At 41.4% G+C, this 24517-nt stretch overlaps 1 non-coding gene across 1 annotated transcript; it reads right to left on the bottom strand.

Annotated features, from left to right (window-relative positions):
* Positions 1 to 22653: 22653 nt before the first annotated feature.
* Positions 22654 to 22726, bottom strand: trnat-ugu (transfer RNA threonine (anticodon UGU)). Its single transcript has one exon. It is a non-coding gene; the product is annotated as a tRNA-Thr (tRNA).
* Positions 22727 to 24517: the final 1791 nt, after the last annotated feature.

Raw genomic sequence — 24517 nt, 5'->3', positions numbered from 1 at the left:
TTATTAGAGGGCTCCTGATCAAATTTATGACTGTAATTTTGTCTGGACATGCTTGTGTTTTCCATTTACATATGGTTCATAGAGCTGTGATTTCATTTGCATAATAGCAGCTCAAAGTGATATGCTGATGAAAGCAGAAGGGAGGGCTCTCAGTAAAGTTTTTATGGGCTGCAGTTAAAAGGGGAGAAAGCAAATACCACGCTTCACATTGAAGGTGTGCATGTGTATCGTTCTATTTTCTTCTTCTAATAAACACAGTACGCGTGCACACAGACACACGTATGATGGGGAATAAATATCAGGATCCTAGGTTCTGTAGTCACCTTCAGTCTCTGTGAACAGTGAGAATCATTTTCCTCCAAACAGCAAAGAAAACAGCCATGAGCCAATATGTTCTCTATGCACAGCTGACGCTAAAAAACAGGCTAAAGAACAAAAATGACTGCCTCATATCTGAGACATTTAAAAAAAAACTATATTAATGAACTTAGTTAACTTGAAGTGGGCCCATCATGGCCTGTTTTCCTTATTTACTCCCATATATATCTATATCTATATATCTATATCTATATCTATATATCTATATCTATATCGATCAATCACAGCAAGCTTCAGTGAATGATGTCAGCACATGTACAAGCTATCCTTCTGAGCCAAAAGCTCAAAGCCCCCAAAAAACAAAACACTGAAAACAGTCTAAAACTTCTGTAACGTCACAGAGAGCAGCTGTAAGCTAAGAAGCCCCGCCCATCTGCAGTTCAAACCTTCTGTTTGTGACTGGCAGCCAATCAGAAGAAAACCAGATTAAAGGAACTGCAGTAAGATGAACTCACGGGCTTCGCCAAAGCCCAGTAATAAAGTATAAACTGTGTCTTGGGCAAAGCTACAACTCCGAGAATAGAAATATGGAGCTGGAATAGAGAATGAATAATAGGTGCCCTTTAAAGTAGGTACTGAGGACATTTTGCTGATGCATCTGTAAAACCTGAACATAAAGTATGCAGTTCCAGAGTGAGGCTACAAGGGTATATACTCCCAGCATCAAATACAATAAAACCACCAATAACCACAGCATATGAAACCCTGCACAATTTGCTTAATGTGGACGCTGCTCTGCTTGATCAATTCTGAGAGTAACCTTAGTACGGAGATTAACTGGATCATCAGCTGGGAAGCCTCAGTCTAATAGCTTTCATTGCTCTTCTTGCTGTATGCAATGCACAATTAATAGCTTTTTCAAAAAGCAAGCTTTCAATTAAAATCTGTCATTTTCTTTCCTAGACGGTGTCCAAAGTCACAGGTCTTGCAGGTGAATCATGCATTCATTTGATGTTATAGGGGGAAGGAGCTCTGGGAACATTGCACCTGGGTAAAAGAGTGAAAAGTGTATTTGTGACCTGCAGCTTTAGATCAAACAGGCAAAAATTGAACACCGAGGTCAATGCATGTGTTTCATGTAACGACGTGGTATGAAGTACTTTTGAACCCCCACTAAGTGATTAACAGTGCAGGTTTTTTCTTCTTTCACAGATATTTATTGAAAGATGAAGTTTGCCGTTGTCAGAGTTCTGAAAGTTCAGACTGCAAAACAAATCATCTCATCACACGATAGTTGATGCTTTCATGTGTGGCTTGGTTTTGATCTGCTGCTGCCTCGGGGCTCCGACAGAGGGGGAAACGCTCCCCACCGATGTGTGGTTTCTTCAACCATTTCCCCTTTCTATTCCGCATGAATTTCATAATTCATTACATGTGGTTTAACTTTTAAAACACAATTTTAATAATGTAAAAAAAATGATAAAAGGATAATTTAGTCAGGATAAGCCGCACTGAGACAGAAGATGTGCCTTCATGGATATGTGACTTTCTGAAGAAGCTCAGTGCAGACACGTGAAGAGGAAAGTGCTGCATTGGTCTTCTTCAACCTTCACTTCTCCCCTTACTCTTTTTAAAGGCGCCCTCAAAGCACAGATTGCTACAGTGGAGTTGCATTGTGGGTAACGTGGTTAATCTATTTTTGGACTTTAGAAAAAACAAAAACAACTATGTGCTGTGAGTGGAAAGTAGTGAAAAGCTAACAGGAAACTCTTACAAAGCCACAGTGGCAATTTACCTATAGAACAGATATTTCTGCTTAAACTACATGCACTTCTTATTGTTTTTGACTTGCATGCCTGAGATAATTGGTGAAAAGTTTTGCAGACCAGCATCTCCTCCCCGGATCTACTCCATCATTAGCTGGAAAACAACTTATTCAAAGGGCTCGGGTAGGGGGAAGCCACTCTCTTCCAAACAGGGCATGAAGAAGAAGGAGCTGCTTTCGAGCTAGCCCAGTGATAGAACAGAAATGATAAATGATGCTCTGCATTGTGCGTGCATAATTAGGAACAGTAGCAGCTGAAAGAGTGTGTTCAACTGACAGTTGATGGGGTTGTAGATTAGGCAAACCTTGTCTAATGTCACTGCAGCATTACATGCTCCTCTGAGGGGGAGAGCTGCAGCATGTAAAGAGTGATGCCGCCCCTCTTCCCTTCCACCAGTCTCTCTCTCCATCTCTGGTATCTTGCCGGTTGTCCATGGCCATCCATCTGCACCAGTGATCAGGGGGTTTCAAACCATGGCTTTGACAAGCAGGTGTGGCTCTTTCAAGGTGCTTTTTGTGTAATGTTGGAGATGGGGGCAGGAGGTTGAGAGAAGAGCACGTGTATATGTGTATATACGTGTATCCCTGTGTGCAGCAGGGAATATTGTTGCCAAGTTTGCCCTTCCCTGGAGTGCTTTGGGTCCAGACTGTCTGCTGTTTCTCAAGCGCGCTTGTAGTCTGCCAAGTGCGGCTGGTGAGGTTACGTGTTTTGACCCTCCTGCAAAGTGTGATTAGAAGTGACAGCCTTCCAAATACTGACCCTTTATGTCTCATAAAAAGTTATTTTTTTACTAATGCCTCTGTTGTGGATCAGTGGTGAAAGAATCCAGTGTTATGTGATCTACATGCAGCTGAACATTAACATTCATATGATTACGCACAGTTTCAGTTCATTTGGAGCTTTTATGCCACGATAAACTGTATTACAACATTAGGACATAAGATTTATATACTGTTCATTAGATCATTTCTGTCATAATTGCAGGCAACTTAACTTTAAGATATTTATCTGCAGTTTTGGCAGAGCAAACTATTCCACAGATCACTGAGAAAATTATCTCACTGACAGCTGCTTTAGGATAATGTTTCCTAATGTGCGCCGTCATATTTTTCTCGAGCACCTTTCCTATTACTGAGTGACAGTTTTTCAAACCTTCTGTGTATACTACTCGTCCCTGGTATTTACCCACGAACAAAGCAGAACCAGTAGCCTTGCTTGGGCTTTTTTAATGATCACTGATTGTGCGAACTCCTCACATGGTTGATGATTGAATGGGACTTGTACAACAGTGAGCGGCAATAAATGAAGAAAAACAGATTTTCAATTAAAATATTAAAATGTTTCTGCAATAGGAACAATAAATGGATTCAATTACCGAGGATATCTTGTAGAACGACACATGAAACATTCTGTGAAATTGTTGAAATACCAGAAGCTCCTTTGTGTCCACTTTGTGTAACACATACACAAACTCTTAAACATCGACATGTAACCGAGTCAAAGAACTAAAGCGGTGACAGAAACAAAACATTTATAATGACGGTAACACACACTTGGCTACCAGCTCTTGTACAGTTAAGTTCACAATTTGCTGGACAATAACACATCTTCTCATAATGTGACTGAAGTACAGACTCTCAACTTTATTCCAAGTTGTCTTACATAATTTCTTGCATTGTTTAGGAATGTATTCACAGTCCTCAGTTTTGGAGGCTAAACATTAATTGGACAAACAAACATAAGTATTCAAACACTTTTAGTACTTGAACAAAAGTTTGAAATTTGTATGTCAGCTTGCAGCTTACCTGCGTGTGTGGAATCGCTGGTATTTGTGCTCCTGTTTTCCTCTTAGTAAACCTGTTGAAGGGGCTGCTGGACATAGTTCACTGCTAACTTGCCTGACCCAACCTCACCCCTCCAGCTTTCACTGCTTGTCTGCACAGAACTGGACCTCAGCCCAGGAGACAGAGAGATCTTTCAGTTATTGTTTGCTAACAGACCTAAAGACATTTACTTGCCTGTCAACTTATCCGGTCGTTAAGTGATGACGTGCCGAATCCTACTTCCGGGCCTAAAGTAGTCTGCGTTTAATATGGCTTTTGTGTTGTTAACATGTTTAATGTTTTGTATTTTCTTCTATTTAATCTCAAAAAGCTCCTAAAACAGTCAGTGATCACTGTTGACCTCCCTCGGCTTTTATTACCACTAATCATTTATTTAAGCTCAGTTTTTAAAACCTTAGGATGTAACTACAGCCCAGCCCATGCAGCAGTATATGAGATTTGTCACTCTTTGTGAACGTTGCCCACTTTCCTGCGTTGGATTACGAGCGTGCTGGTGTGTGGATTCGTGTGGTGGAGCGCAAGTGTGTGAGAGGACCTTTCCCTTCCCGAATCACCCCTCGACTCCCTGGATTTTCCCCCTACATGTATATATTGGTAGAAATAAACTGTTGTATTGAACTTTGAATTCCAGTCTGTGCCTGAGTCCTCTCCCTACCCGTGACACCACTATTAGCCATAATATCCCCCCCACTGTGCTTTTCCCTTGCCATCATTCTGGTGCTACTGGTTTCATCTGTGTGAGGTTTTCTTTTCCAGATCTGAAAGTGTAATCCGGCCTTCTTGTTCTTCAGTGTAACCAGTGGTTTGCACTTTGTTGTAAACTCTGTATTTCCACTCAGGCGCGTGTATTTTGATGGGACAATAATAAGCCTACTTCCTTGAGAGTGTACTTCACTTGGTTACATGTTTGGCAGTTTTTAGGGTTTTTTGGGCCACTGTAATTGTCTCATGCAGTCTTTCAGACTTTTGATGTTGAAATTTAAAGAAGAGATATTTTCTTTATCTACTTCTAAAATATATGCTATCGCTCCGATAGGATCATTTTACATTTTTCAGCCAAATGAATGGGTTGCTGTACTTTCACGGCCATCACTTTGAACATCGTATTAAAAATTACAGTGAAAACGTATAAAATAAAAATTGACACTTCGAATCAACTTCAGATCTTTTTGCTTCCCAGTTACTGTTTCTGTTGTGTTTTTTTTCTTTAAAAGAAAAAAAGGCTGGTTGAGGAGAATGCTGACAGAAAAGTAAACTCCTGATCCGTCTTTGTTACTGCCTGAGAAATGGTGAATTTACATAAAATTTCACACGCATTAAAACTAAAATAAACCAGCAAGAACAGTTTAAGAATATTTCTATTGGTGTCTTCAGTTGTTACCGTTTCTCTGTGCAAGAATGATTTCTTTTTCATATGGGGGAAAGCGGGGGAGTGGTTCAAAGCCCAAGTTTCTGACAGATGGTACGGGCCCGTGCCAACGTAGGCCTGGGCGATAGGCCGCGTACAAGGTGGGCCCAAGTGAGAGACAAACCACACACAGCTAATCTGGCACACCATCAAACCACTTGGCAGCTCTCCGAGGGTAACAATTACCGAAGCAAGGTGCTGTACAGCCACCGCTTTGAAAATGAAATGAAATGAGTTTTTCCCTCCGCAGCTACAACCAGTAAAGAAATGCTGATTACCTTTCAAACACTTTCCTTTGTTCCCACTCCACTGAGAAATTTAAAGCAGATTCAGCAGACAGACATACAGAGAAAGGAGGGCTTTGTGATGCGGCTCAGCACACTGAACATTTACTTACACCAAATCTCTCCCTCAAAGAGGCAACGGTATATTTGGTTCAAGAGCTCGAAGAAAGACAGAAGTGTCCAGTGAAAAACATGGGGAGGGGACAGGCATGGCTGACTGTAATGAGGCATCAAGGGGCCCTGTCAGACTGGAGATAAAAGCCCCCCTCCCTCAACTTCTTCACACTCACAGGGTAGAAGTACAATTCCTCTGTCCTCTCCCTTTGGGCTTGACACTCTGAGTGGCTCCGTTCTACTCTTAGCTACCGATCAATACATCCTGTTCTCCTCTTCTCTGGCCAGCTAGTCACTGAGCCCTTGGGGAAATGTGAAGAAATGGCAGAGATCCATAAAGCAGCTGCGGTCCAACATCAGCTGCCAGGCACTGCTTCCGAACGTCTGTTTTTGTGGGAGCTGATATCGCCTATGAGGAGGTGACTGAGAACTCGTACGCCAGCGAGGGAACGACAGGAAACCAAGTGCGACTGCTGTGTGAACAGCAGGTATATCTTCATAAGCATGGAGCTCTGTTCAAATTTGGCCTTAAATTCTGTCTCAGCTAATTCATCGAACAGTTCATCAAAACAAAAGCACATTTTTCACTCGGAATACTGAAAAACAGGAGAAACTGGATTAATATACACAAGATGTTAAAATCTAATGACTAAAGCTGCACTTGCAGCTTAATTGATTTTTGGCCATGTTAGTGGTGTTGATGTCAGTCTGCTGGTCCTTGGCTTTGGTCCAGGCTGTAATATGTCAATAAGTAGATGCATTCGATGGATTTTACTCCCTTGAGAAGAAATCCTTGTGACTTTCACGATCCATATTATTTATCAAGCTATTTCATTGAAAATACACAAAGGCACAAAAAGGGCCAGGAATTAGCAGCAATCGGCAAACAATTCATTCACACTAGCAAAAGAGCGTTTGTAGAGTTCAGCAAGAGCAACGAAGTTGTGACTTTCAAACGGCTCCTTCGCAGGTCTGCGGACGCTGCCGTCAGTTTGTGATTAAACGCATTACATCCGTCTGTGAGAAATAGCCTCAAATCTGTTTCTGTCTGTTGTCAGTTTGCTGCTGTCTGCATACACAATGTTCACTGATATAAACTGAAACTGATTATTTATATTCAGAGACCAGTCAGCACCTCAGGTTTGAAGCAGAACTTCCCTGATAAACTGACGTAGTTGCTGCAGGATGACGATTTAAATGAAAAAAGTGCTCAGCAACTTTGATTTTGTGCAGGAATATAATGCAACCAGTTGGCAATGAGGTGAGTCATGTCTCCAACTGCAAAGTGAGGCTTCATAGGTTTATGAATGACAGTCAATTTCTGCCAACTTTCACCAGTCAGTCTGAGAGTGGCTGCAGTCGAGTGGGATCTTGACTTTTTGAAGAAATGCTGTCTCCCACTAATCGCCTTGTGATCAAAAGTCGTCACGTAACTACTTGCAAGTGGTTTCCAAATCACAGGTTTTTACTAGTTGCAAGGAGGTTGCTGGTGTGACAAACCCAAGGGGAGCCCTGACGGTCAGGCTGTTTTTAATATGTGTTTTTACACTTTAGCGCTTCTGCTTGCACCAAACAGCCTATTTGCCAATCACACAAACGTTTGTGCTGCTGGCTGGTTACCAACAAATTAACACTTTTCAGATTGAATTGCACATGTTCTGTGTCTGAAATATTTTTAGACACAGTGCATGCTGTGCTGCCTTGCTTCTTTTTAACTAACTTTGAATGCTTTAACATTGATCTCGTCTTACCTACTGAACCATGTTTAAGGCCACACTATCTTTACACCATATACAGAAATTACAAAATAAATAATACATAAAAAACGTGGTTTAAAACATGGACGTAACGTGACAGAACCTGAGCTTTTAAAGCAGGAAACACACATAGGGACATAATCTAAATAAAAAGTGTCCCATAGCACACTACAGGACTGCCTGCTCAACTCTTTCAGTTTTGCTTGTAGTCCCAGACACACTGGGATTCAGTTCATTTGTCTGTGCCAAACAACTGGGACAAGGTTGTGAAGTCTGTACCTGAGGCAAGGTAGCAAACAGCCAGCTGCACAGCCAAGTTTATACATTTCTTTTCTTTTCCTTTTTGCTCTCTTTGCATTGTTTAAAAAAGAATAGGAAATATTCTCATATACGCTTTGGAAATATTCGAGAGTCTGATCAGAATCAAACACGTGGGAACAGAACCGCAGCCACATAACTCATGCATTACTTCTTGACCGTGAAAGCAGAGAAGGACAGTGTTGTTCATCATCATCTCATCTCAGCTGCATCATTCGATCTAATTATCTCACAGCAAGTGAAAAACAAAATGTGCCAGAGGTGTGAGATTTCATTTGTTTCTCTACATAACACAGGACGACATTGCCGTTATATAATGTCATTGTGAAACACAGATGTCAGCACTATATGAAGCTGCATCATTTCCCTGAACACGATAGGATCCCAAGTGAGTCAGTGTGTCATCATTATTATTATATTATTATTATTGTCATCATTATTTTTCTGCATGCTGGTTTTCCCTGATTCAGGTCCACAGTTTAATTCAGTGTAATAATGTTTGTGGTGCTGTCGTTTTGTGCAATCCTTTTTCCTGATAAAAGTTTCCTCTGTTCGTGAAATGGGATGTTTAATTAAAAATTTATTTTAATGGACTTTAGTAGAGAACAATATGGTGGCCCTGCAAGGTCAAATGGACAGCAACTCAAGAAATCACCAGCAAGAAGAAAAAATGCTGCAGAAGGACACAAAACACGCGGGGAAAATGAACCGAATGCAAAGGATAAAGACGAACTCGACAACTGAAATTTAAAAATAAATCTTTTTCCTCCTCACAACACGATGAACTTCTTTTAAGTGTGTCTAAGTACAATTTGCATGTTTTGGCTTATGTGGTGCGTTTTTCCCATTTCCCTTGTGTTTTGTGCTTTTGCAGCAATTTTCTATTTGCTCGTCTTTTCTTAAGTTGCAGTCCATTTGACCAATTCCAAAGAAAAAGGGAAAATTATTGTAAAATTTCTTAAGCACCCTGTGATGATGTGTAATTCACTTTGCAAAAGTGGTCTTGAGCATACTTGCCAACCTTGACACCTCAGAATTAGGGAGACATTCAAAGGGGGGGGGGGGGTTTGCGGTCAATGTGGTCCTCCGATAGATGGGAGGCCGGAAGTGAGCGACTGTGACGGTCTAGCCTTCGGAATTATGTCACGAGCTCGCTCAGTGGAGTGAAACTCAGCCGTCTGCTCCTCGCTATCTAAAATACAACAGGACGCTGGAGTAAACTCGACCGTCTCACAGTTTTCTGTTTGACGTTTATTCAGCTGTGTGAAAACTAGAACTTTAATCTCAGCCAAACGATTTACTCGGGAACAAATAAAACACTGGAAAAAGTTCAACAATAACATTTTTAAGTTATCTAAGTGACTTATATCACGTATATATAGACCGCGGGGGTTTGAAAACGATGTGCCGGGAGTTCGCTGTTCTCGCTGGCTCAGATGTTTGAAGTTTACACAGCTACATTCTCGCCTGAAAATATGCTAAAAGTTCATTTTGCGACCCAGAAAGAGAAATAAGAGCAATATTAAAACTAAGTAGCTGCTGCCATTGTTGGAAACTGGAATTGGCTGGGCTGCGCTATGAATTCTGGGATATGGTTTTTCATTTTTGTTGTCCAGGTGGAAAATCAGGAGAAATTCAGGATTCTCCCAGAAAAATCGGGAGGGTTGGCATGTATAGTCTTCAGTGAAATTTCTTCAGGATTTCTACACTACAATGGGAAAGTACAAGAGGAAAAAAAAGAGACCTCTACTCATGCTGGGCTATAGGAGGACAGCATGAGAACAGGAAACAAAAAAAACCCCTCCTCTGCACAGAAAGCACATAAATGTCCACAGTACAACATTATGGAGCACGTGACCAGCAACAGGGCTGGGTAGGAGGTGAGGAGTAATCCCAGGCAACACAGCAGCCATCCTGCCACTGCGCCGACTCTCCAGCGCAGGCCCAGACCCGCCTCGTGTTCCCAGGAGGCAACAAGCATCGAAGGCATATTATTTTGGAATTCCTTTTAAATACAATGTATTTCATCCATTTAAAAGAGCGTTTGGACTATATATGATTTATTTTTACAAGCATCCTGTTGTATTGTGACGAGAGCTGTAGGAGCGAGTGAACGTGGTCGTGATCGGTAGCAGGACTGAGACAAGTTGCGACAGTAAGAACGACAAATTTGTGCAGTTGTGTATGTATGAACTGCAGTATCTGCTCGACAGTCTTTGTCGATGTGCACGTTTTCAAACTGTCTGTGAGAAGCTGGGGAGATTTCTCTGTGCAAAATCCACCGAGCAGCTGCTCACTTTCGTTTTAGCTCAGGAGCCCACACCATCTTGGAGATGTCAGCTGATCACTCTGCATTTCTTCACACATAAATGATTCTGTACAGAAAACATTTCCTCCACTCTCTGGAAACATGAGACTACAGGGCCTATGGAAGCAGTATAAAAACAACGTCTGTAACGAGTCGAAGTTTGACATCAAAAAGACGTCCACAACAACCACACTGTGGCCTGTACACGGAGGTCGCATGGTGGACAACGGCAGACGTTCAGTAGTCACCTGGTGTTACAAAACATCCCCTTCAGTGGAGCGAAATCCGACGTCCAAAGAATGACAAATAAAAGAAGCCATCCTGACGGCACTTTTCAATGGGTTAACCCTGACTTATGAACTGTTCATGCATAAAATGCACCTAATTCAACTCAGTGTTGTGTCTGTGTAAGAACTTAGCAATGAACCAGTGTTAAATTGTGTCTTTAGGCACTTTGTCACTGCCATCTGTCGCAAAAACCCATCATTTGCTCCCATGAAAATGCCAAATATAACACAAATATATATATTTATATATAGAGAGATATTTATATATATTGACACATTTTAATATTAAAGTCTAGAGTACTACAAGTCCTTCTTCTCTGCAGAATTGTTTGTTGACCTGATAGTTCAGGTCATGCAGGTCTTGCAGCAGTGAAGCTCGCCTGAATCGGCATCTGTGTCAACGCCGGTCAAATGTTCTATTTTTGCAGTTCAATGTTAGCCTAGCAGGGTCTTTTTCCCCGTCTCACTTTACAGAAAGTGGTAAACCATGAGCCGAGGTAGATCTGGAAAATAAATAAATAAATAAATAAATAAACGGTCCTGTTGAGAAAGAGCGTTAAAAATACTCCTCTGTCCTCCCTCGGCTGCAGTCAGATGGATATGTGGAGAGAGGAGACACAGGAAGAAGACAGAAGACCTGAAATAGCTGCCTGAAATAGCCTAAAGCAACCAGGGAAAGAGACCTGCCTCCGCCTTCTGCTAATTCCCCTCTGTCCTTGACTGTGTGTGTGTGTGTGTGTGTGTGTGTGTGTGTGTGTGTGTGTGTGTGTGTGTGTGTGTGTGTGTGGTCATGTGAGATTGTATAGAACTAGATGCATGCGTGTTTACTCTCTCCCATAATTTCTTATCCTTCCATTTCCTCGCTTCCTCCCAATTTGATTTAAATAAAAGCCACCCAGTTAAATTGAAGTGTCAGAATGAAAATCCAAAATGTGTTTAAGTGAAACAGGATTTTTATGAGTAAACATTTTGTCCCCGCACCCTCTCACTCATGTTTATTCATTTATGGCGCAGCTATGAAGTAATGTTTCGTTTTGGTTGCTTGCACTATTCATTAGCCAGCGTATTGCCCGAGGTGTAGCCACTTATAATAGTCGTGGAGCTGTGTTGGCAGCTATGATATTGACAGAAGCATATGGATTTCATTTCGTATTCATCTCGCCAACCCCGGAGAAAAAAGATCCGCGAGAGAGCGTGTCTTCATGGGGCGCTGAGACAAAATCATGTTTCCGTGAGAGAAAGTAAGTAAGAAGGAGGGGAAACAATGAGGTGGAGAGTGTGGAGGTGTGTGCGTCTGCGTCTTAGATCTCTATTCCATCCTATCTGTTTTGTGGGAAATTGTTTCAGAGACAGCACCATTTCTGGACGCTATCATCACTCAAGCTGCCCAAGGTCTCGGGTGTGAGATGTTGCCATACATCAAGGTATTGTTGATCAATATTGATTGATCTGTGTAACTCCGGGGAATATCGGTGCCCATCTCTGCTTCTCACCCGACTCCGTTTATGTAATTAATATGGAAGACGAGTAGCAAGTCAGCCATAACTTTTTCACCTTGCAGAAAGCCCCAATAAATCATAAGTGGGGGACACGAGACGAAGCGAGCAGGCGGGTTGTTGTAGTCTTGCTCCGAGCTGCGTGAGAACAAGCTCACATTTTCCCAGATCATGTTTGGGTCACGTCAGTCTGTTCACCACACATTTTTCAAAGCAGGGAGGCCGGCTATGTTTCCATGTGAAGGAATGTGGTCAAGGTCCTGTTTGGTTTGAGGTTCTGGCGAGGATTTCGTCCGCTCGCCATTTGCCATCAGACAAATCAATTATAATCACAATTCTCTCAGTTACACAACTCTGTTTGACTTTGCTCATAACCCAACAACAACCAAACCTCGACCTTCCCCACACAATAGCGCTGAGGCTGCCAGTATGCTTTCATCAAAACTGCTTGTCAGATGATGTTGTGTGATGGTGGCAAAGTCAGCAGGGTTTGAACGTACACAACTGTTACACAGCTATTTTGTTTGTACACTTCCTACACACTATTTTACTCAAACTTGAGTGTTCTGGGGCCTGATCCACAGAAGCAATTTACAAACAAATTGTGCCAACTTCCAATTCACGAGCGATGCCTCTTGCAGATTGTGGATTAATTCACGAGTTCCTCACTCAGCTCCTTTTGATCATTTAAAAGTGCCAAAGTTAACACGAGAGAAGGCGATCTCTGTAGCCAAAACCATTCTTTTCCACTCATCTTCGCCCTTAAAGGATGTTGTGCTGCTTATTGTATTATCATTAAGCACAGCTACGAGGCTTCATCTGTAACTCTTGTCACGGCTGAGCAGCCGGTGGGTTTGTGGAGCGGACCGGACACAGGAGAGACGAACTGAGGTTTAAACAAAAGCGGCTGATACAAAAAACCCAGAAAGACGAGACGAGGCGAAGTGAAACTAAAGTAAAACCTAAACTGAGACTGAACTAAATTATGAAAAACATGACGTGAGACATAACATGAAAACTTAACAGGAGCATGTAAAACCTTGAAAGTGAAGTAACTTTAACCTGACATGAGCATGAACCTGAACAGTTTAAAGCAAAACCTCTGAGAAGTAAACAGACAGAGACTTAAATACACAGCAGGGTGATGAGAGGAGTGGAAACACCCGGAAACACAGCTGACACGAATGAACCCGACGCCACAGGGGAAGTAAAACTAAACACACTGAACATGGAGACACCAGAACCTTCACAATAAAACAGGAAACATGGAGAGATGTAGACATGACAACACAAGCTGGACAACAGGATGTGGAACACACAGCCTGGGAACACAAGCAGAGACATGGGAACAGATAATAATAATAATAATGTGTACTTTATTGATCCCCATGGGGAAATTACTTGTTTTTCTCTGCATTTGACCCATTCACTCAGTGAAGCAGTGGGCAGCCCACTAAGCAGGCGCCCAGGGAGCAGTGTGTAGGGACGGTACCTTGCTCAGGGGTACCTCAGGGTAGCCGTTAAGTGGATTCGAACCGCCGACCTTCCGATCATGGGGTGACCACTTTACCTACTGAGCTATCCCTGCCCCCATATAAGGGAGTAAAACAAAGACAAGACTTACACAGAAGACAGGAAAGACTCATAAATCAGACTAAAACAACTTCAGACAAACTAATATTAACACTACAACTTAACATTATCTCATAGTAAATCAAAAAATACAAAATAACTCAGCTACCCCCTTAACTAAGAATAACATACGAACCTTACATAATTTTAACATAAGAAATCAAAAATAGAGAATAAATAGAAAATAAACTGAAGACGCCCTGACATCTCACACGTTCATGGACAAACACGGTTTTGTTTCCTGCAAATAAAATCAAAATTCTTTTGATTTCTTCATAATATGCAAGACGATGTTATTATCTTCAAGTGGACACGATATAAAACACTACATGTATCAAGCATGTACGAGTTTATTATGTTGTATCTCTCCATGCCTTTTACTCAGGTGCAATGAAACTTAAGCAGAGTTTGCTTTTTGTTTTGCAAGTGATGCAATCAGCTGGCAGAGCGTTTGTCCACGAGATGCGATCAGCATTATTTTACGTAAAAGCTGAATGAGCGGCTCACTCTAGATCCCCGACCTGACGAGGAAAAATTAAACACAGTTCAGCTTGTCGGGGCACCGGGCTCAAATGATGTCTCGTCTCCACGGTCCTCATTTATAAAGTGTCCTAAAACCCCAGCAGCGCGACAACCCAGACCATCCATTTCAGTCCAGCTAGCCAACAACGAACAGAGAAAGAGTCTGTCCTCGGTTTGTAACATAACGCTCGCTGCTGCCCCTGAAAAAACTTTGTTGTTTTAGTCATCTTATATTCTACTGAGTTATTTTCTGTCTGCAGTTTGTTAACAAAACCTAATGCAGCAGCATTTCGGTAACTAACCGAGCGAGGTCATATTCAATACTTGGACAAGATGGTGCTGCACATGTTCTAAAAGCGGTAACTTTAAATGCACATTTAAAAAAAATCAATTTAAAATCTTAAAGGAGGGGCAAGAGGTCTAAGCAGGGTGGCACACAGACCTCTGTAGTGACGCAGGTAAAAATCAAAATACCCACAAAATACGCTCATCATCATTATCGCTTCTAAAACAAATTTTTTAGGTATAATGAGACAAAAATAAACAAATACAGAAAAAATAACTGAAAGTACTGTACAGGACTGATCTCACCTGTCACTTTTTAGGAGACCTGAAATTAAAATCTCGTAAAAGTGACGGCCATAACAGTCGGGGGGGGGGGGGGGGGAGCAAGGCTCAATTAGTTAGTGTTGTGAAATCCTAAATGGCCACTCACTCAACTTTAATTCGTTAAGTCTGTTGCTGTACTTGTTTTGCTTTTTATTTCTCAAAAAGTCAACAAAGGACATGTCGCCATCCAACATAGGCTCAAGACCACATAATCATAAAAGCTTCATCTCACACATCCAGCCAAACCCTATAACAGCAGCTGTTTATTGACTAAAACTCATCAGAGCTTAAACGTGTTATTTTATAGCAGTTTTAAGCTGGTTGTTTAGCTTAAGTGAAGTTCTCGTAGCAGCTGCTGTATTTCATCTAAAGAGGTCAGTGACTTGGAACTAAATAGTTTTGGTGTAGAAGATACGTGACCGGTCACAGAAGTGTTATTTCAGGCTATATTTGACCAATATCCTGTTACGTCTTGGACTTCACTTATTGTTGAAGACTTTAGCAGAAAGCAAGCATTTTTTTAAAACATCATGTATGTACATATGTCATGGACAAATACGGCTGAAAAGTTGCATTATGGGAAATGTAAGATGCGGGTTTTTAAAAGCTAGTAGGCAGTCCTCCTGTGTGTGTGTGTGTGTGTGTGTGTGCTCCTGCTGAGCTAAAATATTCTCATTTCAAGCCTTAAAAGCAGAAACTCTGCTTTCCTAAAGTAGTAAAAAAAATCGAATGTTTCTTTTTTCTTCAGTCTTCGGTTTGTGATCTTTTATCAAGTTCACCCTGATGTCAGGAAAGTATTTAATAATTCAATTATTCTCCTGCAAATTTTATGCTGCCTAATGCAAAGTGTGGATATGCTAAGTATGAATGGATCCTGTCTGATATAATTCCAACAGCACCTGTTTAGCTGCTGAATCAGCCCAATGCCAGCAGTCATCGCTTCTCTAAGTACAGCTGCAAACCGTTCTGACTGAATCACGTACTGGTGGTCGATGTTAAGTCTGCATCTATTCATCTCTTTACTCAGTCTTAAGAACCTATTATGAAACAGTCAAATTGTGGAGACAGTAATCGTGTGTAAATAATACTTATGCTTCTGAAATCTGATACATTTCCTCATTATGGCTACTGTGTTAATAAAGTCTACTTGTATACATCAAAGACTGGGCTGAATGCACAATCTCATTTTTTAAAGGTAAACGTCAGGTTAGGTGTAAATGTTTGTCACATTTCTGGACGATGCCTGCTTGACATGTCTTTGACCGCCATGATGCAAATGTGACACGTAGTCCAAAGCAATAACATGCCTCCCATTTGCATTGCTGACATGCAAGCTTGTGGAAAAGATGTTGACTACAATAATAAATAATCCATGATTGCAGTTTACATCCACCCAGTAAAATATAAATGAACTCGGGCATGTACTCCAAAGCTGCCGTTTCAAATCATGCCGAATGTCTTCAAACGCATCGTGTTACATATTCAAATGTGTGGATTTTGTATGTTTGTTGTTGTAGCTCAGGACTACTTGATCAAGGATCTGAATTTTTTTTGCACTCAGTTGAAGCTCTGACCTCTTTTCTGTGTGGAAGTGAGAAAGGAACTGGCTCATGGATTCCTCCTTTGGGCTCTAAATTCACTATATTATTATTTCTTACTTTGCGATTTGCTTAAAAATCTCATGTAAATAGCACGTAAATCCGATTCATATTACATATCCAGTCATCCACCCATTCACACATTCACACACTGGTGATGGCAGCTACATTGTAGCCACAGCCACTCTGTCAGTGCGCCCCAGGGTGGCTGTGGCTACAATGTAGCTGCCATCACCAGTGTGTGAATGTGTGAATGGGTGGATGACTGGATATGTAAAGTGCTTTGGGGTCCTTAGGGACTAGTAAAGCGCTATATAAATACAGGCCATTTACCTTTTTTTTTTTACAATGAATGTTCATGCAACCTTCTGCTGGTAAACCTTGAGGCCTTGAGGCCTGACTTGTAAGCAGTGCTGTGGACCAAGAGCAGCACTCGAATGTATCTGCTAGCAGAGCAGGACTTGAATCACACGGCCTGTTGTCTTTCACGTATTTGAAAAGATACCGTTTATTTCACTGGTGTAAATCAGAAGCTCCACAGGGCTCTGCTAAGCTATTTGATAGTGTTTCCATCTGATAAAACATGAGTCAGTGTGTGATAAAGACTAAGTACATCTCCCTCGTGACTTTCACTCTTATGTTGTAGCTCCAATGTCAGGTTCAGGTCTGTTTACTACTACAGTGGCAGAGCTAACCCAGGGGGTCAAATATGAACTTTAAAAATAGTTGCAGCTCCCACCTACTGGGACACCTCATCAGACCGGTACTTACATATAGTGCCTTGCATTTCTAACTGAGCACTTTTTCACTACAAGCCACATTCACCCTTTCATACAACAAAATCCACAGGAGGTAAGAAAGGAGGAGCCAGACATTTATAACCTTACTTGACACCTCATGGGCTATATGCACATTACCCTCTACTGCCAGGGGTTGTTGGGGCCCTACGGCACATCGTGACATGTTGTTGTTCTCTGGCAGTTTTGAAAAACAAATATTTTTATGTCCAGTCTTTGTCTTCAGTTAAATAACTTTAGTTTTACGTCTTTTATGTATTCATTTACTGTCGCTCGGGGTTGTTTTGTGACTGTTTTCCTGACTGCCGGTGTCAGACAGGTAGCTCATGTATCTCGACACATGGTGTGGGTGTGGAAATATTAGCAAGCTTTCTGTGAGTAGGAAACACGATACCCTGGAAACAAGAACATCCACGGTGATCATTTTTTCCAGAAATCAATCTGAAAACCACTGAACTGCATCAACCGGTTAGCTAATCGTGCTTTGATATGGAGATCCTCTTGCTCGGTAGCTACCACAATAAACACACCATGATTTGCATGTATAGATTTTCTCCCAGCACTGTGACGGTCGTGTCTCATGTTCTTGTTCGGGGGAAGAAAGAAAAAGAAGACTATTCATAGCAGCCTCATGGTTTTCGTCTATCACAAAGCTCTAGGGAGGCTGTTCGTGGCATTTAGGCTTTGGGGAGTTGGAAAAAGGGTCTCAAGTGAGGATGATGCATTGGATGAAAAGCAAAAACAAAAAGTGGCCATGTGCTTCAAAAGACAAAGAGGTCATATGCAGTTTATAATTAACAGCTACTTGACATTTGAAGATTTGAATCCAGCACTGCCACTTCATCCCTTACACCCACAGTCAGACACATTTTGTGATGAATTATTTGCTGTCACACGAGAGACAGTTGTGGGTGAGTCATCTAATTTTGAGTTGTAATATTTTTCCTCCCAACGGTTCTGATAAAAAATTGAAGCACCTATGTGAGATAATAAAGCCACAGTTGTTGTCTTCAGTGTGTGGCTACCTCCTAACTCAGTGTTCAGAACAATACCAAAAAAAAAAGACACGACAGGCAGCAAGTAAATAAATAAATATCATCCAAGAATAAGTAAATCAACTTTAAGGTGTTTGCCAGGAATCAATGCAGCACCCACTCGTCCCCTCATGAACCAACGAGCTTGTTGATGTGCAGTTCCTCGTGTCCTGCAGCCACCACGGTGCATCTGAAACACCCATTTGCATTTATGGATTTTCTGTGAGTGCCCTGTATCTGTGTGTGTCATGCTCTAACTTGGGGAAAATGGAATCTCTATTCATTGTCTTTATCCATTTCATCTCCACCTCGGTCTTGTCTGAGGGCCTTCGGAGTCGGTCTCCCTCACGCCAAAATGACTCCTATGTGCAGGCATCTCTCAGGGCGCTTTAAACGTGACTTTAAACGCTGCGATTTAATTTCATTTAGCGCTTTACGTTCATACTTAAAGGGTTAAACTGAGGAGATTTGCAGTAAATTGAAAGTGGGCCTAGATGTGAATAATATGCAAATAATATTATGCAAAATTATTATCAAGCAGCAGATGAAATGATTACAATATTTTGAATGAATTCTGCTGTTTACCTCAACACTTCCATTAACTCTGGTAGAATAAATTATATCTGGTGATATAGAGGTGATGTTAGTTAAACACAGATAAATCCTTGAAGCCTTAACGCCTTTACACAAATCAAAGTATGAATAGTTGAAAATACTTTTTGGACTCAGCTACTGTATTGTTAACGCAGACATTCACACTGAAGGCGTCATTATGCAGGATGAATTTATGGCTTTCATTTCAAAAAGTTAAAGTTCTGAGCACTTAGCTCACATAAATACTGAATAAATGTAAGAGAGTGGAAACTGTAGATAAGGACAAAAACAGTATGGTTTCACTCAAGAGCTTGGGACTGAAATTACGACGTTTGACCAAAACATAACTACTGACAGACGTTTACCTCACTGGCACAAAATACAAGACAGCTCTGATCATACAGAGACTTTTCCTGACTTCTGTGAACTTTGTGAACTGAGCTTTTTCTCTCGTAAAAGCAAAATATGAAAACACTCAACACTCAAAAAAGCCTCAGGCTATTAGAAGTAATCTTTAGCAATTATCATTTATCTGATTGTAATGTTACATCTAAACTTTGTATGGAAGCAGGATCTCAGTAAAGGCTCCCGCCCCTGACTGCCACCCAACCCACAACAACAAACCCGTGCAGCCCCTCCAGCATGGGATGGGCCCAACAGGAGGCTCAGTCAGCCCATGGGACTGGGCTGGGGCTCCAGGCCTGGCTCCAGAGTGGGACCCTGATAATCCTTTCCTCGGCAGGGTGAACTTGTCCTTTGTCTACATAAGTGTACACAATGCTGCCCTTTGACCCGAACAGTGGAAAAAGTGGATAGACTGATGGAAGGAAAATCAATGAGAGTGACCAGAAGTGCTTTTGTAGACCAATAATTTATTTTTTCTATGGCAACAAAGCATGTGTACATAAGCCTTTAGACACTGATATAATACCAAATCATAAAGCACACATCTTGGCAGGTACTGGCACTTGTTTAACGACGGACTTGTTACTGATGGCAACATTTTCATTCTACTTTCTCTCTTACAGAACAACAGTATTAGCTACCCTTGATGGATAACAGCACTCTTATTAAACATGCAATTTTCCCAGTTATTAGCAGAGGGCAAAACATGTAGGTGCTATGTAACACGTGGTTATCACTTGATGAAGTAACTTGCCTAACATCAAACTTTAGCCAGTTTACAAGGACTTTGCAGCTAGCTAGAAGTGGACGTTTCATGCCTACCTGTGGCGATGACACCTTGAATGAAACCTTCAAACCAGGAGTTTGTGTTTATTCCATGTGGTTAGTGAAGTGCGTCACATGCTCACAGGCTTGGTTCCACTTTATCAAGACAAAATAATTATATAAGGTTAAGTAGTCTACTTTTTATCTTACCTGATCCACACTAGGTGTAATTAAATTTTTCATATGTAATCCAAATCCAACTCTTCCGACTACTCGTCTACAGAAAACAAACAAAAAACACCTAATACAACATTTATATACATGCTTACACCGACACCACATGTGCAGTTTTCAAACCAGCACTTACTTTGTGTCATATTTTGAGCCCCGAGCTTCTGCTACTGTTCCAGTAGCTTTCAAGAGTGAAAAACAAAAATTGCCTGATTATTGAGTAAACAGCATGCGAGTTTACTCGAAACAGTTTTTAGGTCAGAAACATAGTGTTTAGAGCGCTCATGAAGGCAGGGACACACGGCCCACCTTCATCCCGAATTTGTAGCTTTAAGACTGTTTTCAGAAATGGGGAAAAACGAGTTCAATTTTTCTCTTTCATGTCTCATACACTGCTCCAGCTACAATTCTGAGGCAAATAGGAAGACTTCCCAAAGTGTCGTGTGAAAATATAGGACAGGTGTGTCTGTGCATGTCCGACTGAAAGAATCACCAGTTTGATGGACGCGAGCTACGTGAACAGATGTGCTTTTTAACATGGAAGAACAAAAAAGCCATTTGCTGCTTGATGTAGGCCTATTGATGCATCACACGAGGTTTGATTTTGGCATGTGTGCACATTTGAAAAGTGTGGAAGAAGCTGTAATTTCATGCAATTATTCAGCACATGTGAGAGTCACTTGGCAGCATTAGGAAATGTGGAAGAAAGTGTCCTCAACCAAATTGGTGTCAAGGTATTAATTTGACTCTGCAGCACACTTTTACTCTGAAGTGCATTTGTGACGAATTGCAAAGTGCAGCATTTGGAATCCATCAATAATTTGCTACTATGGGTGCTTTTCTCTTTTGGGTTTGAAACCCTGCTCACATAAGGAAACTTGTCTATAAAGAGTGTGTGCAAGTGTTATAAAGTGGGGATGGGGTAGTTCTCGTCAATGCAAATCACTCCCCGCCTGCCATCTAGCTCCAGCTGGCGTGATGCTCTGGCATATTGGCAAGTGAGGCGGGCGGGTCGATAAGGATTTTAACCGCATCTTAAAATGGGTAATGGTGGCCTTTATGTGTGTCATTGTCACTTACCCAAAAGTCACGGCTCCTAAGCGCCACCATCCATCACCTGCCTGCCTGCCACATGCCTCTTTCTGCCTAACTGATTCACTTAAGCTCTGTTTGTTTGTTTGCTCTCAAAGTCACTTTCATTTATGATCGAGCTGGGCATGGGTTACGATTGCTCGCAGTGCTTTACGGCACAGAAATAGACAGACAGGGGCGAGTAACTTGCTCCGAAATTGCTCACCCGCGCTAAAGCCTGTCACATTGGATATTACGCTTGTATGAAACTATTTTTGTACCCTTTCTTCCCAACAAAAAGGTGAAAAAAAACGATGTTGTCTCTGAAGCTAGCTTGCTTCAGTCTGACTCTTAAGCCTGCAGTGAATCTAAGCTAGCATGAAAGGCTTCAGCTGGAATGCTTTTATAAATAAAACAACTTTAACATGAACAACTCAGCTAAGGGAAATAAGATCTAAGAGTGATTCACAGTCACTCACTTTACTTCTCAGGGCAGTTTTTCCCCTTCTTACTTTCTTTCTTTTTTTTAAACCACAGACATTTAAGCATATTTTAATGATCTGTGCCGTGGAAGAACAAGGAGTCGAGTCTAAGCTAACACTGTAAGGATTGGGCTTTTGAAATGAATTCATGCTGTTGGTCCTTGATTAAAAAAATATGTTGCTGTTCGGGTACTTTGCCTTCTAGGTGAGACCCAGCATGCATTGTCAGTGCCAAGTGGCTGCCCTTGAAATACTGCAGAGTGTGCTTCACCTGTTCAACAAAAGTTGCAAATATATGTTTTCACTGCATAATAGCTACAGGCTTTGGGAATGGGGATGATAACAACAAAAAATCTGATTTTAATTGACTCTTGTTACACTGTAACACATTTCCACACAGAATTTATGGCTACATCTATAACAAGTGTAAGGACTCTTTTACTTGTGTGTCGGCTTCGAGACTATTGGACAATCAGTTGCCATAAACTTGGCAGCGGTGCCAAGATGGGATCACAAAACGTTAAAGTCCTCCTGGGTTTGTTCCATCCATTCGTTTTCTTCCACTTATCCAATTCCCAGCTGCCTTTAGGCTAGCGTGCACGCTGGACTAGTGCAGTCGCAGGGCCAAAACACAGAGGCAGGCGACCATTCACTGATTAGCTGGACATTTATGAAATTTGCAAAATGTTTACATGTATGTAAAAGAAGTTGGCACTGTGTATTCTAAGGGATGCATGCACGCTGGGTCCAAAATGCTCCATTTTTCCCATAACGGCGAGACTTGACGTCGCCTGCACGATTAATGAGGGATTTTGAGACCTCTGCATAGATCAATAAAGAAGTGGTTTGCCATCAATCAGGAAAGTCTCGGCATTTCTCCAAGAGCATGGTGAGTAGACACTTCATTTTTTAGCACATCAGAATGAAATTGTGCTAATAAGGTAACACAGGTAAGGCCCCAGTGAGGATCGAACTCATGACCCCTGGTTTACAAGACCAGTGCTCTAACCGCTGAGCTATGGAGCCTACACTCTGATGATGAGGTGGACCAAAGACCTCTGTGAGGACCAATATGCACAGGTAAAAGCTGCATGAGCAGAGACCACCGACGTCTGATGCACATCCAGTCACTGTGTTCTATAGTCAAAGCTGAAATATGACAGAAACCGCTCAGTTTCAGAAAAGAGCTTCACGGGTTCCTCGTGGCAGGCGGAGTTGGAGGATATCCAACAGTGAACAGCAGCTTGACATTTCCAACACTTCAATTTGTCATTTTTAACCTCAGATTTGACATTTGTCAAAATAAAAAATATATGAAATGTGAATTTGCACCATTAACTGAAATGTTCTTACAATAAACCTTTAAATATTTTTCAGTTACATTTAGATAATTTCTGCCTTTTTTGTGTGTTTTGTAAAGTATTTAGTATTTTGTAATGTTGTTGAGTACTACTATCATCATTGTTATTATAATTACTATCAATATAAAATGTATAACAGTCACAAATGGTAATTAAACAGCCAGCAAAAGCCTTATAGCTCATTATTAGCCTAGCCATCGTCCTGTCACATAGACATGTAGCATTAGCAGGCTAGCAGCAAGTGCTGGATCCTAAGACTTCTTGTTTCACTGTGACGAGGCAGCTGGTAAATGCAAAAAACCCAAATAAATAAAAATGCAGGGCTACAAAGCGATATATTAAATACTGCTGTAGATACAAAAGAGGCGCCTGCTTTCCCTTTCAGTTATACTCAGAGAATATAAAAGAGACAAATTGTTAAAACGTTCCAGTAAAAACTTTACATGTTAGCTGTGCGCAGGATTCAGTGTCCTACATATGTGCAGGATATTCACTACAGTGACTACGGCTCACTGAAGTACTTGGTTGTGTACTTCTGTACTGCCACGTATACAGTGACCCGTGCATTATATAAACTACAGTAAAAATATCCACAAGTTGCTTTGCAAATCTTCACGGTTGGATTAACGAGGTGTCACTCTGTGATTCCTGATGGAGAGAGAAGAGAGCAGCCTGTTGGAGGGTGATGGATGCTCACCACAGCAACCCCACTGAGGAGCTGTAACCAAACCACGGTGGAAAAAACACATTTTAATGCTACTATTAATGCCACCATCACGAGAAAATAAAAGAGTGTAGCTCACACAGGAGTTAAACTGATGTATATGATTTTGGGCCTCATAAACAGGCTTTAGCCAGGCCTTGCTATTAAATGTGTTACACCAGTCTGGCTCGTGACTCACTGTCGTTATTCTTACTGGATATCATAAAAAGTCTTGAAGTAAAGCATTATTCAGAGGTCAAACACATGTTGGGCAGCTGTGCAAATGTGTGTCATTCAGGACAGAAAGGCTCCATTACAAAAAGTTAGCATGAAATATACTTCATTAGAGCTTCATTCCCAGTGTACCAGAAGGAAGTTGGCAGAGCTGTTTCATCTTCATGTATATTTACAAAGCTTTGGCAAGCTTCCCACTCAAGCAACTGTGAGAAGCTCAAGAGAATGGATGGCAGACTTTAGTCGGGGAAGAAATGCTCGTTAAGCCAAACTATGTTGTCATGGTTAATTAAATACCCACTCATTTTTGAAGTTTGTTTTTGCTTGCGGTTCGACCCTTCCTGTCATGAAGACGCCACAGCGGTGAGAGCCGGACCGGGGTCATCGCTGCCGTTCTCTTCACTCTGACTGATGTATTTGATTAACTGGCATTACCTTCAGACTTTCTCAGGTCAGTGGTAAACCTCGGAGGGGTGGGGTCGAACAAACAAAGGTTCTGGCTTTCATCTCTTGTCCCAA

Source organism: Rhamphochromis longiceps, linkage group LG15 (genome assembly GCF_057381845.1).
Source record: "Rhamphochromis longiceps isolate RC_006_pf linkage group LG15, R_longiceps_female_GT1.1, whole genome shotgun sequence".
NCBI classification, from domain to species: Eukaryota; Metazoa; Chordata; class Actinopteri; order Cichliformes; family Cichlidae; genus Rhamphochromis; species Rhamphochromis longiceps.
Note: the sequence above shows the minus strand (reverse complement) of the source record. Positions and strands in the feature narration are given on the sequence as shown.